The sequence below is a fragment of the Numida meleagris genome, chromosome 5 (assembly GCF_002078875.1).
Source record: "Numida meleagris isolate 19003 breed g44 Domestic line chromosome 5, NumMel1.0, whole genome shotgun sequence".
Taxonomy (NCBI): domain Eukaryota; kingdom Metazoa; phylum Chordata; class Aves; order Galliformes; family Numididae; genus Numida; species Numida meleagris.
Genome location: NC_034413.1, coordinates 8611554 through 8629947, shown reverse-complemented (window position 1 = coordinate 8629947; position 18394 = coordinate 8611554).

Here is an 18394-nt window from a genome sequence, read left to right as displayed (position 1 = left end):
GTGTAGAGCAGGGAAGGATCAGACCTTTATTACTGAGGTAATTACAGCCTCACCTAGCCATCAGGCAGAGGGTGTACACCACTATTAGGCAGTGCTCCCACAAAGAGAACAAAGGCTGGCTGGGAAGTGGGAGCCACCCAGGGAGCATCCCTGTGTCCAGCTACAACACTCTCAGGCGACAGACATGCTGGGAGGTCATGACCACAAGCTCTCGCATCTCTGACTCTCCTGGTTTTAATCCAGCTCGATGTAGCACTACTGGTGAAGGCCATGAGATGGGGAGACTAAAACAAGAAATGGCACCATAACTGACAAAATCAGCTCTGAGTTAAAATGCTAAAGGACGTAGGGGGTAGCTATCAAAGCTTGTCTCAGCAACTAGCCTAATTCTGTTTCCTAAAACCACTGTTGAGTGCTTTTGAAAATTTTATCCGAGATGCTTGGCTCAAAGACCTTAACCAATGATTTTTTTTCCCCCTATCTGCTGTACGAAAGCTAAATATAAACCCACATTATTGAACAAAACCCTAACAAACCCCCTGTTGCAGGTCTCAAAAAATCTTTACTCAGGAAATTGAACTATTGGAAACCAGCGTCTAAAGTGTCCTTTGGTTTCAGATGCTTCTTTGTTTTGTGTACACAGTTTGGCATACAGAAAGATGTCATTTCCAACAGCAAATGTTTGCCTTCTGTTCTTTTTAAGTTCTCCTCTTTGGCTTTTGTTCTCCTGCCCTCGGAAAACCAGAGCCTGAGTGTCTATGGATGGGTAGCTGAAGTTCCTTTTGAAAATGTGGATTAGTTTATTTTATCCATACAACTATGTGCATATGCGTGTCTACTGTTTGTCTGAAGAGAGTCTTAATGACTTTTCAGCTGATTGACTGTGGGACCACAAGCAAGTCATAAAGCTAGCGTGTGCCTCAGTTTACCCACTGCAGCTTCATTAATGCTAACCTGCCTCATGAGGTGCTGTAATGTTTAATATATTGTGTGCTCTGTAATCCTTGGATTAAATGTATTATGTAAGTGAAAAGCACCTATTTGATGTACATGCAAATGCCACAGTATAATAGGCAGGAGGGTCATTTGGGTGTAAGTGTAATACAGGCGCTGGCAAAGGGCAAAAGGGATTCCATTGTATTGACTTATTTTTAAAGAGCTTTTTATTTACTGAAATGCTCTGGACACCCAGAAAGAGAGACATTCCTCACTAAGCATGTCTGCCGTTTCATCTGTCTCGAAGCGCTTTGATAAATGGATTGAAACTTGTCGGCTTTTCCTGTAGTTTCTGAGACTCCCTCTGGAAACCCTGTTGAAATGTTATTATGGTAACTTCTCAGAGCGCTACTTAATGAATCGTAACAGATATCCCTGCGAGTCCCACAGAAGCCTGGCAGAAGCAAGGCCCTGCACACAGGCTGGAAGCCTTGCGTTCCCCACCATGCACAGCCTGCCCTCACTGCGGAGATTGCTGCGCACTCAGTCTGGGTCTTTAGAGGACATCTCGGGGTGCCTGACGTGGACACAAATGTGGAATGGAGTCATGGTGCAGTTTGCGGGTGGAAGGAAGTTGACCATCTTAGGGCCATCTTGGGACCCAGTGCATTTCCCACCCCATCACATCATGCAGTGGGGCAATGAGGTGCCACGGTGACTTTTTATTTCCTATCTCCAGCTTCTTGCTCCTCCTCTGCTCTTCTTGAAGCAGGGGTGTGTGGCTGGTGATATGGTTAGGTAGGTTGGGTAGCTTGGTTGTGGTGGGGTGCACTCAAAGATCTCTGTCCCGATGCAGTGGTCACTTGAGAGTTTCAAAGTACTTTATTTTGATCTTCTCACTGGTTTTTACTGTTTTACTGCTTAGTTTGTTGGGTGTTTTTTTTTTTTTTTTAAGAATATGAAATTGAGCTATTGCTGCTCAAGAAGCCATGAAGCAAGAAGTGGCTGAAGGCCTAGCTCCACATCATTACCAGCTGTGCCCCTTGCCCTGCTGAGTGCTGCTGGCACATGCAGCAGGTACCACTGGTCATCTGCAGCTTGAAAACTATCAGCATGGCTTCCTCTTTCCTCCAGAAGCAAACTTGGGTTCTCTAGAGTGAGATATGCAGGAAGATGGGAGAGGAATTTTGGAGGAGCTCCTGCTAAGTTTGGTGTTGGATCAGCACTGCAGAGCAGCTGGGTATACGTCACCTTTCCATGGTAAGGTGACTCCATTACCCTCAGTACACTGAGGCCATGTTTGATTTATGCAGCCTTTTATTTCACTTTTTATTATAATTTTGCATATTAAAATGTGTATAGGCAGCCAGAAGAGAGCAGCATCTACACAATACTCGACACGATGAAGAGGATTAGGAATCTGGCTCAGTTCTTTGGGACCTGGACTTGGGGGGTGGGGGTGCTAAAGTGTCCTTTCTTTATACTTGGTTTTAAAAGTACTTGTAATTACTCCATTTTTTGTGGATCCTTGCTAAAATATAATCTATGTCCAGTGCTGATTTGGGATCTGAGTTGATAGGTTCAAAAAGGTAAATAAAACCAAGGTTACCTTGGTCTTCTGCTGAAAAATTCTCTTTTGCTTTTAACGTTTATTCACTCTTCTCAATCTGCCCAAACATATCAGTGTGTGCATACCTAGGTACAGTGATGCCAAAATACGCTGGGTTTTTTTGCAGAATAATGAGTCATGATTTGGGATTTTTTTGGCATTTTAGCTTGCTCTTGCGTGAAATTCCTTCAGTACTCTCATTCACACTAGGAATGCTCTGAAAATCAGAAATACTAAAGTCATCTCTGTTTGTTCCTCCCAAAGTGAAATCATCCGTGTCCCTTTATCCCTCATGAGATCCTGGAGGAAACTGCGCACACACACGTTGACGTATCTTTGGTGCATTCCACACAAGCCAGTGAAATTATACCAGAAATATGAATTTAGCCCACACCATGTGTGTGCACTGTGCTGTTTGCACAGTGTACGCACACACATGCCCCAGCAAACACTCTGATTTAAATTTCAGAAAAAGCCATTCAAGACCTTGCTGTGTAATTCACTTTATGGCCATACACTGTATGCATTCCTAGAAAACAAATGGGTATTCTGTCAGCGTTCCCACTTTACAAAAAATATTTGACGTTGGTTTAGTTGTTTTTAATATTTTCTGAGTTGATATCTCAGTAGTTGCCACGATTGCTGTGTGTCATAGACATTAGAAGGAAGCCTGGGTTTTGGCTTTGAAGCTACCTGCTTCTAAGAGAACATTTTTTAAATTTTCTTTTTAAGGTGCTTCTTCATGCCCCAGCTAAACTTTCCCCAGATTACATGTTAGCTGTGATAGCTGTTCTACGGTTAGATTTTAATCAGCCTTGGTACACAGTAATGTTAAACACTGAAAGAGCTACTAATTAATCGCCTTTCTGTATGTAGCAGAGAGATAAATATCCATCCCAGAGGAATTGTGATTTCATGGTTTCTAATGATGGTTAGATTACATTATCTGGATCACTTAGGCTGTGGGTGTCATAAAAAATGCTCAAAGTCATTTATATTCAGTTTAATTTTTTTTTTTAACTTTGTAAGCCTGAGAAAATAATGCGGTGTTAGCAAGTCTGTTTCATATTTTAGTTAAATATACCTTTGTTGCACTGACTGAATGGATTCAGATGACAGTGACAAACTCAGTTCTTTTCTATTTATTTAACATGCACCCTCAGCAATCAAATTAACAACGTACAAATCTTCTTTGGGCTCCTGCAGAAGGGTCTGTTGGGTTCTGCAGTATTGTTGAGCTTTGGGGAAATATTTTTGGATGTCCATTTGAAATGAAATTACTAATTCTTGTATTATTCTGCAAAGTCTCAGTTGTCTGCCTTGAACCAAGTATTAAGTGGACTTTTGGGTTTGATCGGGCTGCATCGCAAATAAAACACAGTGATCCAACAACTCCTTCAGCAGTTTGTTCCTCTTACGTTCCCCTCTCCGCTCTTAACCGATTGGCATCCACACACAACTGGTGCACAGCCATATGTACGCCTGTGACACACTTAAATTTGGTAGCTACAAAACGTTAAAAAAAAAATCCTATTCCATGTGTGTAAAAGCTAATAGTTGCATATTTTGAAGTTATACTCATTCATATTTAAAAGGCTAGGGCTCCTTTGAACTGCTGTGTTGGAGGGGTAAGTTAATTGTTTCTGAATGAGGATGATACTCCCTTTCCATATCAATTATGTGTACTGCTCCAAATTATCAATAATGCTCATTTCCAATCTCCAGCGTTTGCAGTTTTGCAGTGGAGGAGTGCACTTGCAGAGTGCTGGCCGGCTGCAGGGCTGCAGCCCCTACCTGTGCCTGCTGAGAACCTGGGGATGGAGGCAGCCCCCGAGGAGCAAGGTGAGGTAGAGAAATGGGATAGATTTCCAAGGGAGGGTTTGTCATCAGTTAGCTAAAATTGCTTCTGAAGTTTTGCTGGCAACTGCTTTACGTGTCTGACTTGGTGACTAAGGAACTGTACTATCTTAATAGAGAACTCCAGAACTTCAGAAGGTTTTCTTCTTGTTTGAATGCACAGCACAATGAATTTGTACCCACAGAGCATTCACCACTTACATTTCAAAACCTACAGCACACTAAACGTGAAACTTTTGTTCAAATTTCAAGGATTTTGATAGCCCAAGTGAATAGACACTGCCTATTGATTTTTCCCTTACAATGACTCTTGGATAACCTATTTTCTCATTTATTTTTAACGACAGCTCATGAGATTTTACAGCAATTCTGCCCAACCTCCTAATATCAAAATCCCTCCTTGACCCTGAAAATTGTAATTCTGCTATAGATCACAGCTGCTGAATATTACCTTTTACTAAGCTGGTTAAATAAAATATGTCCAAATCACTAGATCCCACAGGCCATGACTGCAATTCTAATTATGCAGGGTCTGTATTTCTGCTCTGCCATACAGCAAAGCACAGCTCTCTCTGAGTCCACACCAAAGTGTGGGAATCCAGAATATTGGTTCTAGTTTTGAATTTAAAAAAAAAAAAAGTTACACCGCTCTTCAATGATTTTCCTGTAAAACTTTTACAAGGGAACCAAATGCTTTTGAAGTGTTCTATACAATAAAATGCTGTGTAAGTCTGGAGGACAGGAGCATGTGGCGAGAAATTTCTTGTGACTGGGGGATGGGCCCATTTGATGTGAACCCATTTCAAAATCAAAAAAAAAAAAAGTCTCGCACGACTCTTATGCTGCGTATTCTACACAATGGCTTGGGAAACCAATATAAGGAGACTAATTCTGGCCATTAAACGTACCCTCTCCCCTCCCACTGCTTATTCAAAGAGTGATCGCATGCTCCCTGCTGCAAGTTATGCCATTATAGAGTTTAGATACGGAAGAAACCTATTAGATTAGCCATTCCACCTACTGATGTGGGATTGTTCCCTGGAGAACTTTTTTCATCAGTGGATCACAGCGCAACTTTGTGGGCACGCTGTGCCAAGACCGTCTTGGTTTTGTTCTGCTTTTCCCCATGTCCTTTCCCTCTGGTGCTAAGAGGGCTGCTGGGGGCGTGGTTGGTAAGGAGCACGGTGGAGAAAATGGTATTCTTTGGTTTTGTGGTCACACTGGTGGTTCAGATGCTTGAGTGTGTACGTATTTATGTGAATGCTTAATTTCTGTACTTTTTTTAATTAGTACCCAAGTTCAGAGAACTAGATGGGGATGAGGGTGGAGGGAGTGCCTTATTCAACACAATTGCCTGTATGACCTTCTGGAGCCCAGTGATCTTTCACAGAAAATTGCCTTCACAGTTTGCCCTGATTCTGCAGTATCCTCTGATCTAGTCTCCATTTTGCCTTCTACATTCACTCATTTGTGAGCAGATGGAGACAGTTTTAATTGCTTGTCAGCCAGTGGAGGCAGCTTGGCATTTTCCTGGTTTTGCTGGACAGAAAGTTGATCAAAACTTCATTTGTTATTCTAGGGCAGCATTCTAGGTTAGGGATAGGGTTAAGACTAGGGTTAGCGTTTTATGAGTTCCCATAAAACTCTGAGCTTGCCATGCTGCACAGTCGTACCCACTACTGAGGAGCTTTCAGATGGGTTTTGTTCTCCAAACGTTTCACTTCACCTTCTGCCTGGCAAATATTCCTTAGCAACTTCTTGTATCCAGAACCCCTCTGAGGACCTCAGTGCCAGTCAGTTCTGCATTTAGTAATTTTATTCAAGTCATTCAAATCCATTTTCAAAGCATCTTGGGTATGCTCCTTACTTAAGCTTATTTCCACCATGTGGGAGCTGCCAGTTACCTCCTATTCTGGCCCATGTGAGCTTGAGCCCTGCACCTCGGTGCAGCTGAGCCTTTCCTCCACAGGCCACCCATAACTGCATTACCACGTCTAGGCCTCTGCATTGTCCCTAGAGATCAAACCAGGATCCAGAGAGGTCTGCGTGCCAGCTCACTCCAGCAGGGACCGGCACGGGACCTGAAGACCCTGCAGCCATTGGAACTGCATTCCCCCTTGTCCGAGGGCCTGGTCCTCAGAGCTTTCCTTCAGTTTATTTAGACTGCAAAAGTGTGGGAAAGGGAGAGGAGCAAAAGCGACCGATTCCGTGCTGCAGTTTCAAAGTTCTGGTTTCCAACCTCAGAATATAATAAATGGCTGCTGAGTTACTTGACATGGAGCTAAAGTCTGTAGGGTGAATTTTCAGAGCAACGCACAGGAAATTATATGCACAATTACTGTTGTTAACAGAGCCTGGGCATGTAACTCCCTGCACAGCAGGCTGGAAATCTTCCCCATGCATGTTTAATGGGGTTTGGGTTGCTACGTTCCTAGGGCTGTGTCCCTTTTCTAATGCCTGGTGTCCTGGATGAAACAAAGGAAGTACTGAATGTAAAAGAGATTTTATTTTGCTATTAAAATAATATTCTCTTTATCTGCAGCCTTCCTCTAACACCAGAGAACTTCTTGCCTCACTCAGTGATCCCTTAACCTTTCTGTGCTGTGAGAAAAATACCACGGCTTTATTTATTTATTTACTCTTCTAAATGTCTTCCACACAACCTGCTCATCGATGTTCATACAAATGAGCATATATGTGTTCATACAGGCAGCGCGCTTTATTCTAAGGATGGATGTTGTTGAAATAAGGGTAGGTTGTAACACGAAACATATTTATCTAAATCTTAATGCATAAACGAGTAAAGAATAGATGTGCACATCTTCATAGGAAAATGAATTGCCCGTGCCATTTCACCAAGCAGGCGTATTTAAAATGTCTCAGTGCTCTGGAGGTTATTAGTGTGTGCTACTTAAACACACTTTGTTTACTTAAACACACAAGCTTGTTGTAAACTAGGAAGGGTTTGTAAATCTGGGGTGGTGTTTTGCTTCCATGCTGTTTATTTAGGTTTATTTATGGCAGTTTTTTTCCCTTCCCCTGAAGAAGACTATCTGCTGCACCTCGATCAATTGAAATGAACTTTAATTAGCTCCAATATAAAATAAATTTCTCCTTTAAACTGACAGTTTTGCAGGTAAAAAGAGCTTATGTTTACAGCTGTGCAGTCTATTGATTGAAATTTTCTTCTCCCCAAGTTCTGCTTGACTCCAGCTTTCTGCAAGGTCTTGTAGGAAGAAAGCAAGGTGCTGTAAACTGAGCCTAGAAACACCAAAGTGAAAACACACATCAAATATATATATATATACATCAAATACATATACAAGTTTCTAAAAGGTTTCAATCATTCCAAAATTGCGTATGATTGCTCTTCAGCTACCCAAAACGCTTTCATCTAAGAGCAGAAAAAAGGTGTAGCTTTCTCAAGTTTTGAAAGCATTGTTGGGGCATGTCTAATAGAATTGTCGAACTCCTTGTGTCTTGATATATGCAGCACGGTTGATTGTATTCTCCTTAGCACAGATCTTGAAACTGTAAATAAATTTTTGAAGTAAATAGTCAATTGATAGTTGCTTAATGAAGTATCACACACAAGCAGTTTTGAATACAAAGAAAAAAAATGTTCAAAACTACCGTGTGGTGCCTCTTTCTGCTGGAAATGGGCTTTTGCTTGTAAACTTCTGTTATATTTGGAGAGAAGTAATCCCAAGGAAAATGATACCAGTACTAATAAGGAACATACTATCTTTCATGTGGCTATTTTTTTTCATGTTTAAGGTTTCTTTGTTATTATCTCAGTAGCAAGACTCTCCACACAGTCTTAGGCAGAAAATCAAAATGTGCCTTAAAGCAATAATCTTTTAGTAAGTATCAAATGTCTTTCTATGAGATAAAAGAATTCTGTAGTGTGCTTCTGCACACATACATACATACATAACCACACTCGTCACCATAATTCTTATTTTATACCTTTTCAATAATATTTTGAGGATTTTTAAAAGTTCTATTTTTAACCAAATCTCAGCCCCCCGCACAAATTCGAGGTAAGTTTATTGATGCTACTACAAATTCTGGTAAAACTGGTCTCTACTTCCTGGGGCTCTTTGTTCAGAGGACTGTGGAAGGTGAGAGCACCTCCTGTGTAGAGATTTCTTCTCTCCAGTGAGCGACATGGTTTAGTGGACATGGTGGTGATGGGTTGACAGTTGAACTGGATGATCCAGGTGGTTCTTTTCCAACCTCAGTGATTCTATAATTCTATGGCCTTGGATGATCCAGTCAGCTGAAATAGGGATGTTGCTCCAAACTTCGTGAAGACACCAGTTCGGAGAATGGAGGCTTTGGCACTGAATTTTCAGGGGTGTGGGATGGAGTGTATTCACACAACCCAATTTTGAGTGAGAAAAGGTGAAGTCCTTCAGAATCTGGTGCAAGGAGATTGCCTCGTTCTGTTAAGGGGGATCGAGGGTCACTGGGTTTTCCTATCCAGGTCCAGGTATGTTCCACATCACTTTAGGTTCTCATCCAGCAAAACTAAGTTAGCAGGTTGGTCATCTGAGGTTCCTTCTGTAGGGGATATATAAGCAAGATCCCTAAAATTAGACTGTGGAAACGCCCTCTCCATCTACTGCCAAGGGGGAAAGAGGATGAGGGCAGCAGGAGCAGGCATTCTGCAAATGAAAGTAGAGGAAGTCACTGCTTCCACCCTGAAGAGAGCAGGTTCAACCTTCTTGGCTACCCAAGCCTTAGATTTGTTTATGGGGAGGAGAACAGTATTTATCTGTGTCTGACATCACAACACAATGCTTATCTCAGCTCAGTGGCTTCTTTGTGGTCATGACAGCCATAGTGCTCACCTCTGTGCTATCAGAGTGCACGTGTATTGTGCTCAGATTCTCTCTTCCTCATTGTGTGAATCAAGAATATTTCTACCAAAGAGAAAGTAAGTGTGAAGGAGAGGTAGCCAGAGCTGCTGCATTCTCCAGCAAGTTACATGGGGCCTCGAGGGAGCGAAGTGGGAGGGATGATTTTTGTTAAACGCACCCTGGCGTTCAGTGACAACAAACCACAGATCTACATGCCACAGGTTGGGCTGCCAAGGTTGTTCTCTTTCCTAATGTATGACAAATACTCCTAATTGCTTCTTACATTCATACTTGTCTGTGCCCCCTAGCTAAGACATCTGTCTGCAGCCTTTAAGCCTTGTCCTTTCAACACTTGGCTTCCGTTGTGTCTCTCCACGTTTGCTGTTTCTTATCAACTCAGCCACCTCATTCTCGTCTCCCTGTCCCTGTGCCTGCAGAGCCCAGCTCAGGTGTGTGCTGCTGCTTTGAAGCCCTTCACGCCTCTCCTGGCAGCTGAGCTGTACAGTGTGAAGGTAATGCAGGTTTGCTGCATCCATTGCATGAAGATGCGCAACTTTCCTCGCGTGGAGGAACCCAAAGCATGAATCCACACTGCATATGAAATAGAAATGATATCTGGTTTTGGTATTTCCCAGTTACAGAAGGGAAAATGCAGTGAAAAGAAGAAGAAAATGAAGTGAAATATAATTTGTCTCTTTCACTGAGATGGGTCCAAATTTCATAGCCCCTGAGCCAGACCTCTCTGAGTATATACGGTGGTGCTAATTTGAGTTGTGAACTTATGATTACTTTTTTTTTTTTTTAAATCTACACACTGTTGCAGGAAGGAGACTTTGAAACCCTTTTAAGTATCTTTCTCATTAATTTCTTTAATCTTCTGATCTTGCCTTCTTTTAAGTTGTTTATTTTTAAAACAAAGACAAAAGTGAGCTGGAAAGCTTTGTTACTAAAAGAAAGGTTTTTAAAACTGTATGTGATACAAAATAATTAAGAGAATATAAATATAGATGTAAACAGTAGGCAGACACACAGAGTCGGTGTGCTGGGAGAGCTTCATGCATAGGCTTTGAAGGGAACGTGGGCAGCACAGCAGCACGCAGGTGGCAGACCTCTACTTCATGCGCTGGCCACAGCAAAGCTTTCTGTCCTACAAGTTTACTGACTTTGCTAAATATTTTTAAATGCTGCAAGACACCAAATTAAAAGCACAGAAGGTGGAACAAAATTCCCTGTCTGATGATGGAGGCTTTAAAATGCTCGGCTTGGGATGCCTGAATAGACTTCATTTTCAGAAAGAATGTTGCTTGGCTGTCTCTGGAAATCAGGTTCTCTCTGTGGAGCTTTGAGCTTAATCCCCCCCCAAAAAACACCTGAAGTGCCCCAAATCATTCATCACATTTAAGGATATACTTTTTTATCCAGATAACCAGGACGGGGAATGCTTGAATTTTGGATGAAAGAAAACTTAGATGAGCAAGGAAGTTATTCCCCAAGGACTATATCCTTAGCGATACTATGAGCCAGCAACCCCCGTAGCTTTCAGCGTCTCTCATGATCAGACTGGATGTCTTTTGCCCGAGGCTGAAAATCTCTTCCTCTCTATAACCAAAGAGATGTTGGCTGTGAGTTATGATTAGTAATAGAGTCCATTTGTGGTGAGGTGGGGGGAAGGGGAGATGATGGACCCAGAATCATAAGATTTTATGTGCTTGGCTTATTTCCAAAGAACCACGGAGGACTGCTCTGGTCCAGGTGGTTCACTGCTTAAGGATAAAAATGAAGAGAGCATGGGGAAAAGATAAAGGGGAACAAACAAGCAGTCCTACGTAAGTAGTCTGATTTCTGCACAAGTGGTATAATTGAAATATAGCAGGTTGAGGGATAAACTTAAGGAGCTGTGCTGTCTAAAAGACAACCTGGAAAAAAAGATCAAGATTGCTAGGGTGAAATGCTGTCAGAAAAAAATGGACCTGCACAACTGTGTTGGCATAACAGTCTGGGAAGGCATTTGAGTGCCTACTCAGAGCATCAGCACCCACGTCCTCGCCCTGGTGGCGTAAGGGGACAGCAGCATGCTAGTGCTGACAGGAGTCAGACACAAATCCGTAGTCAGCTCTCACTGGCATGTCTGGGTGAAAATGTTCCAAATTCAGAGGCCAAGAGAGGGGATGCGTTGTGTTTGGCCTGGCTCTAATTGCATCCCTGCATTACTATGCAATTAATTGCTGCCATGCTCTACTCGAGAGGCTGGAGTGTGCCAGCTCCCTTCCTGAGCAGCCCCAGAGGCTGGAGGAGCTCGTGGCTCTCATGCTGGGGGTGACAGCTGAGATGGCTCTGCAGCTTTGCTGCCAGCCCTGCTGGCAGTGCTTGTGTCCCCAGGACGGTGTGCTTTCCTCTCATGGTGTGTTTTTCTCAGCAGGTTTTCAAAGTTTGAAAAATCACATGCAAAAACATAAGGCAGGGAGAAGTCTGGTTTTCACTGATTTCATCTATCTTAGGAAAGAGAATACTAGAGAAAACAGCTAGCACAGTTTTGGTAGCATTTTGTATGGCTGCCTTCAATGCATATCTCGAAAGGAGGCAGTGTCTTGTGGAAAATACACATCTCTTTCAAACTACAAATGGTATTTTGCTTTTGCTCTACAGATCTGAACTACATATTCACATCAGAACTACAATGAGTGATGTGAATAAAGGGATAGTAAAGTAACTCAAGTTCCTGAATGAAAGGAAAAGCAGTGCTTAACACCAAGCTGGGATGTGATCCTCATTTCTAATGTGCCCCTCACTAAGTCCTTTACATGACGGACTGTGTGCATATATATATGTATATATATGCTCCTTGCCTGGGGTTGCAGTGTTGGCCGTAGCTTCATCATGGGGTCTGAGGTAGATGAAAAGACAGGAGAGAGCTTCCCCTATCCACTATCAAGTAACTATTCAGTGCTTTCCAAACTCACCTGTTTTTTCATGAATGGGGCACAGCTGTGAGCAGCACAGGCTGCTGGGACAGTGAGTGGTGAAGAGCCTTGCTGGCCAGCTGGTAGTGAGGGGTTGCTAGCCAGATGTATGGGCTGTTTTTCTGGGATTTCTTAGTGTTTTAAGTGTGGGATGTTTCTTAGATTCTTGCAAGAGGTTCCTTTTATTTGTGGTCATTGGGAGTAAAACTGGAGTGAATCTGGATTGGATGTCTGCGTTTCCTCCAGAAGCCCCACCAAGGAGGGAAGAGCTCAAGGGTCCTGCACCTCTCAGCTGGTGTCACTGCATGCTGCAGGTAAGTGGTTTCTGTTTTGTTTGTTGTTTTGTTGTTTGTTTGTTTTTAAGGATAGGTATTTGCATAAAAATAATGCTACTCTGAGAAAAGATCTGTGTATATGATGTCACTTCAGTGTGAGTGACTGGGTGCACAAAAAAGCAAGGTTCTCTGGCTGCATGGTGTTGTAGCAGCTGGCATGCAACTGCCTGACGTGAGCATAAAAGCTCTTATAGGTCAGGGTTCTGAAAGAAAAGAACCTCTTTTTCTAGCCAGGCCTTTTTGTCAAGAAACAGAGGCAAAGATTTTCTTTATTCTTGTGGTTACGTGATTGCCCGTGAAAAGTCACCATAGTGAAGCACTATCCTTAACTTTAGAGCCTGAGTTACCATGAGAACTCAGCCCAGCTCTTTGGGAAGCTGCTGGCAGCAGTGGGTTTTTCATATCACCCTGTATGTGTAAATTGAATCCTGCTGGCTGAGCAGCTCAGCGAGTTACTGCTCACAACCTGCAAGGAGAACAGAGGACATTTCCTACATAGGACTGTGCCAAGATGGAGGTGCTACCTGGAAGGGGGTGCTCTGCACGTGCTCAGCATCCTCCCTCTGAGAAGTGTGAAGAGTTCTTGGACTTACCAGGGGCTTCTCCCTGGAATGCCCCCCTCCCTGGAAGCATTCAAGGTTGGATGGGGCTTTGAGCAACCTGGTCTAGAGGGAGATGTCCCTGCCTACAGCAGGGGAGTTGGAATGAAATGATCTTAAAGGTCCATTCCAACCCAAACCATTCTATGATTCTGTCTTGTGCCAGGGAGTGGATGTAGCTGTGGAAGGCATGGGGACAACCACGACGATGTGCGTCGGGCAGGGACCTGAGAAGTGTCTTACTGTGGCTTGATTAAGTTAATACAGATTTGAAATAGCAAGGGGAAACTGCATTAAAAATGTGGCTGGACTATTTTAACCTTCTTCTTTTGGGACTTTTTTTTTTTTCAATTTTTCCTGTTGTATTTTCTCCCAGTTACCCAGGCACAAGTTCAGATGTGATCCATTTATCCATCTTGTACCTAAGTCCCTTCCACATATGAATAGCCAGAGCTGGCTGCTCTCCTGCCTCGCCACCCCTTCTGGAGCACAACCTCTGCAAGAGATCTGAGGTGGGGTGGAGTCTGGTTGGCAGAGAAGTTATGGCCTTAGGTTTTGCTTTATGGAAAAGAAAGGAGGAGAATGATAATTAATGTTATCGCTCCTCTCCCCGCCCCACCCGCTGCTGGTGGGCTTCGAGCCTCCCTTCAAACCTCATGTGACTCGGCCCCAACAAATTCCAGAAGCTGGAGTCCTTGGATCACTGTGATCCTCCTCCGTTTGTGCCTTGTCCAGAAAACACACGCATATTCCAGACAGTGACTGTGCATCCAGAAGGGCTGAGCTGGGCATCTCTCCAGAGGCAAGGCCAAGTTGCACTCCATGGACGGAAGGCAGTAGAGCCTAAATGGCACTTACCTTATGTTTCTCATTCACAGCCTGCTCTAAATCATTTGTTACAGGGGCGGAGGGGAAGGAGGAGGATACTGGGATTGTGCTCAATCCGAATGCCAAGAAGTGCTTTTGCTTTCCCTAGAGATGAGCTCTGTGCAGCCTTGCAGGGTGTGATCTCTTATTTGGTAATGTGAACGCAAAGAGCAGAAGCACGAGCAACCAGCGCAGCAATAGAATTAGATCAGGGTATTTGGACTTTGCTGAGGTCCCACACCCAAGTAAGGCACAAAAATACATTCACAGAACTGCACGTGCGTGTACTCATGTAAAATTGATTGGGGAAAGAACAGAAAGGAGCCTCCCTTTCTGTTTAGCAGTCTGCTTTTTGGAGACCAACTGTGTGCCGTGCTGAGCTGGGACCACAGAACTGGACTTCCTGTGGGAACCTGCGTGGGGTCATTTGTTTGGACTCTGTTTTACTTCGGTGGTGACATAAAAGTAGGTGCCACACTCCCAAGCAAAGCATCTAAGCATTCCTCCTATAAGGAATTGTTCAAAATTAATCCACAGGCTAAGATCTACACAATATTACTTTGCACAAATAGATTTGCCAGCATTTCTTTGACTTCTTGACTGTTTTTATGTGTGCACACGTTCATGAGAGGGATGTACAGAATAAGCAGGTCCCACCTTCTCCATGGCACTTTTGAACTAATTTATTTAAAGGGTGATGCTTAAACCCTAGCCACACTTGACAAATTTAGCATAAAAGCAAAATGAAATCACCTTCAGGAACTTGCCAGGCTGACCATTTAGGAGTCTGAGTGGGTATTGATTTGAGGCGAATACTCTAAAGTTTGCGTTACCCTTTGAAAAGTGCTAATGTAGTTCTTGTCACTTTAAATTAACTTTAGATAAGAGGGACTGACAGAAACATGAAGATGTGTGAACTATATTTGACTGATATTCTGTCAAATATTGCATGGGGTTATGATCCACAACTTTTCCCATCTGCTGCTCAAACCTGAATCCTTGAATGCACAATGGATTAATTACCATATTTTGTTCTGATTTCACTTAGTGGTATAAAGGACTCTGAATGTTAAATGTACCCTTACCTGCCTTCTTTTTCTAAGGGTAAGGTATATGAAGAGGGGAGGGGTATTCCTCAGCAATTTTTCACACCAGTATATAACGATTTGCTAAGTGCACCTCTTTTCAAGTAATTAGATTCCCAGAAGTTAACCAGAGTAACACAGCACTCAGGATTTCATTCACTTCTTCCCTTGGAGACTTTTTTCCCCTTCAGTAATAAAAGCAATGAGCGCTGATGTAGCACGTTCCATCTGCTGCACTTTACAAGCAGCAGTATAATTATGTGAGGCTTTGCCATTCAGTATCATTGCAGAAGGATACAGCATGGAGCAGTGGAGGTCAACGTTTTCTACTGATGTTATGTTTCCTAGAAGGCCTGACGTTGATTCCCTGGTACCACCTGCCCATCCCAGCAGTTCAAGCTGACGCTCGGTGAACTAGCCTGCCAGCTTCTGCAGGTGGACACCTGGAAAGCTGGACATCTCAAATTAAAGGCTCTTTTGAAAACAGGAGCAGTAGTAACTTGCCAAAAATCCCTTCGTGTTTCAGTGATAAAACTCAGAAGCCTCTAGTAGTAACTCTTTTCTTCTTACCTCTTTTCTCCCAGTGCTCCTTGGACCAGATGACTAATCTTGACTTCCAGCTGAGGGAAATAATGTCTACTTTAGTTCATATACTAAATAGTTTTCATACTGTAGAAGTATGGTAATAGCCAGATCCTTCACTTTGCAGTGTCCTTGACTGCTGTATCCCCTGAGTGCTTTTTTGTCTTGAAGACACTGCACATTGCATTGACATCCCAGGTTACATTTTGGCACCATGCTGCATTATCAGATAGGAAACACTTCTCTGTGTATCTTGTTGACTCTCATGTTCCTGTGTCAGTGAGACAGCGTGGGTATCCAGAAACAAGCAAGCTTGATGGGGCTGCGAAAGGAGGAGTGAATGTGTGCAGTTAGACTTTGTAAGATGGAGTACCAAACCACCTCTTACTGCAATGAAGTACCGTCTGGAAGAGCTTCATAAACAATACACTTGGGAGTACCTGTGTACCCAGTCCTGTTTTTAATATGTTTTGACTGGCTTTGGAGAATTAGAAAAACATTGCCATAGCCCAGCACTAGAATATTATATAGGTTCCCCAGAGGTATTCCTAGCCGTTCCTCTGTACCTTTTTTTTTTTTCCTTCTCCAGTAAACTCCTATTTTTCATGTCATGCGTTCTTCAGTCCTTTTTTTATGAAAACACAAAGGCTTGATCTGGGGATCCCTTACTTCTGATTTGTTTCTCTGATTAGCAAATGTGGATTGCTGTAAGTGAAAATCCTGAGCAGTCAATGACTGTTATCAAGGGGAGAAATGTTTGCTACAAAGGTGCATGCTTGATCCTTCAGATCTCATTGCTTTTAATTCTGAGGGGCAAAGAGGATTGAGGAAAATATTATGTGAGCCCAAGGAGGGGAAAAAAAATATGGGATTTGAGCAACTCTTGGAACATGTTAATAAGTTCCTACTCTTTGGCAGGAAGTCATTCCTCAGTCTGAATGCATTCCTATCCTCTTGCAATAGCAAGCAGTTAAACCGCCGCTAGTATTAGCAAGCACATAGCTGCTAGCTACAGGACAGCCATAGAGATCAATAACTTCTAAATTGAGAAGCACTCATTTGATGGTACCATCCAACACCATCGCATGTTCTGTTGGGGTTTTGTAAAATGCTCAGCATTAAACTCTTTCTGCCACCGTTAAGTCAATCCCAACAAAAGCTGATGCCTTAAACTCTGTACCAGGGGGTCAAAGGAGAAGCTTTCTGGTTTAGAGCCTCTTTTTGTCTTCTTTTCATCTAACTAACACGTGGCCCAGTTTAATAATCTTGATTTCTGTGGTGTAAGGTCATCAGCAAAACCTTAATAGAAATGTTTATGGACAAGGTTTGCATGGTTGGACCTCTATTTAGGGAATGTATTCTGAAAGGAAATGGTACGATGTTTCTTTAGCCCATCTTGCAAGTGACATAAAGATTAATGAGGGATAGACAAATGCCCTTGTTCCAAAGTCAGCAAAAAATAGAAGGTTCTGTTTAAACTTTTCAAAATGAATTACAGTCAGGTGCTGACTATCAAGAAAAGAAATGAAATCTGAGTTGAAGAGTCTGGAATAATTCTCTGGGTCTTTCCCCAAACCTGTCACTCTTTTCTATGGACATGAATATTAAGGGGTAACAAAATCTGCAAATCATAAGCTGGTGAGGCAAGCTCAAAAGCTTGAAGGGACTCAAAAAAGACAGGAGCTGCAAAGGTAGCTGGGTATTTAGAAAAATACAGGTATTTAAGCCCGAGTAATGAATGTAGAAGAGGAAAAATAACTAGGTTTTTAGATTTTATTTTGAGAGTCCATATTTACCTCTTGGAATTGGTGGAATAAAGGATGGAAGAACGACCTCACCTGCTGCAAACATGTCGCTTTATGTGTGTGATGAAGGCCAATTACAGGAATTTGCAAACACTGACTTTGGTGATGCTTTTTTCTTTTTTTCAAGGTGATTCAGCTTAATTTGAATTATTTAGGTGGAATAATTTAGTATTATGTTTGAATTTTGTCTTGCAAAACTATAAGTTGCATTCGAGTGGATGTTACTTTACATCTACCATGTGGAAAGAGGTTAGAATGCTTTCAGAATTGTTTACACGGACAAATCAGCTGCAAGTGAGAATGAAAACCAAGTAATGATCTATTGTTGCTTCTTATTTTTGAGGCAAACCACTGGAACGTTATAGACCAGCTCCGTGCTGTATTCCAGAATATGTTCTACAGGCCTGATTTCTTTTTAATTTCACTTTTAACTAATATTGAAGTTCTTGTAACTGTACAAAACTCTGATGTTACTCAGGATATACACTGCCAGCAGGTTCTGCATGATTAGGTCTCTCTTTAAGCTGTGCATTTAGTGTGTTCATTCTTCTGACTGCTGAGAGACATGGTCATGTGCTGCATGTTTTTGAAAATGCATTCTTTTAGATAGCCTTATGTTGTAAAATATTTTGTTAGTGTCATATTTTCAAATGAACAATTGTTTTCCTTAAAAAAGAAAGACAGCTTTGTTGAATTCCATTTTCAAAGTACAAATGATCATGAGAAACAAAAGATGACTCTCAGTTTAGTAAATGATTAGGCAGCAACCCACAGTCCAGCCTCTCCAGGACCACGCATGCAAATTCATACACAGAGAATGAAACCATAAATGCTCCCATAAATGACTTTGGAGAGAATGCTGAATATTTCTTCCTTTCCCCTCTTTTCTTGACT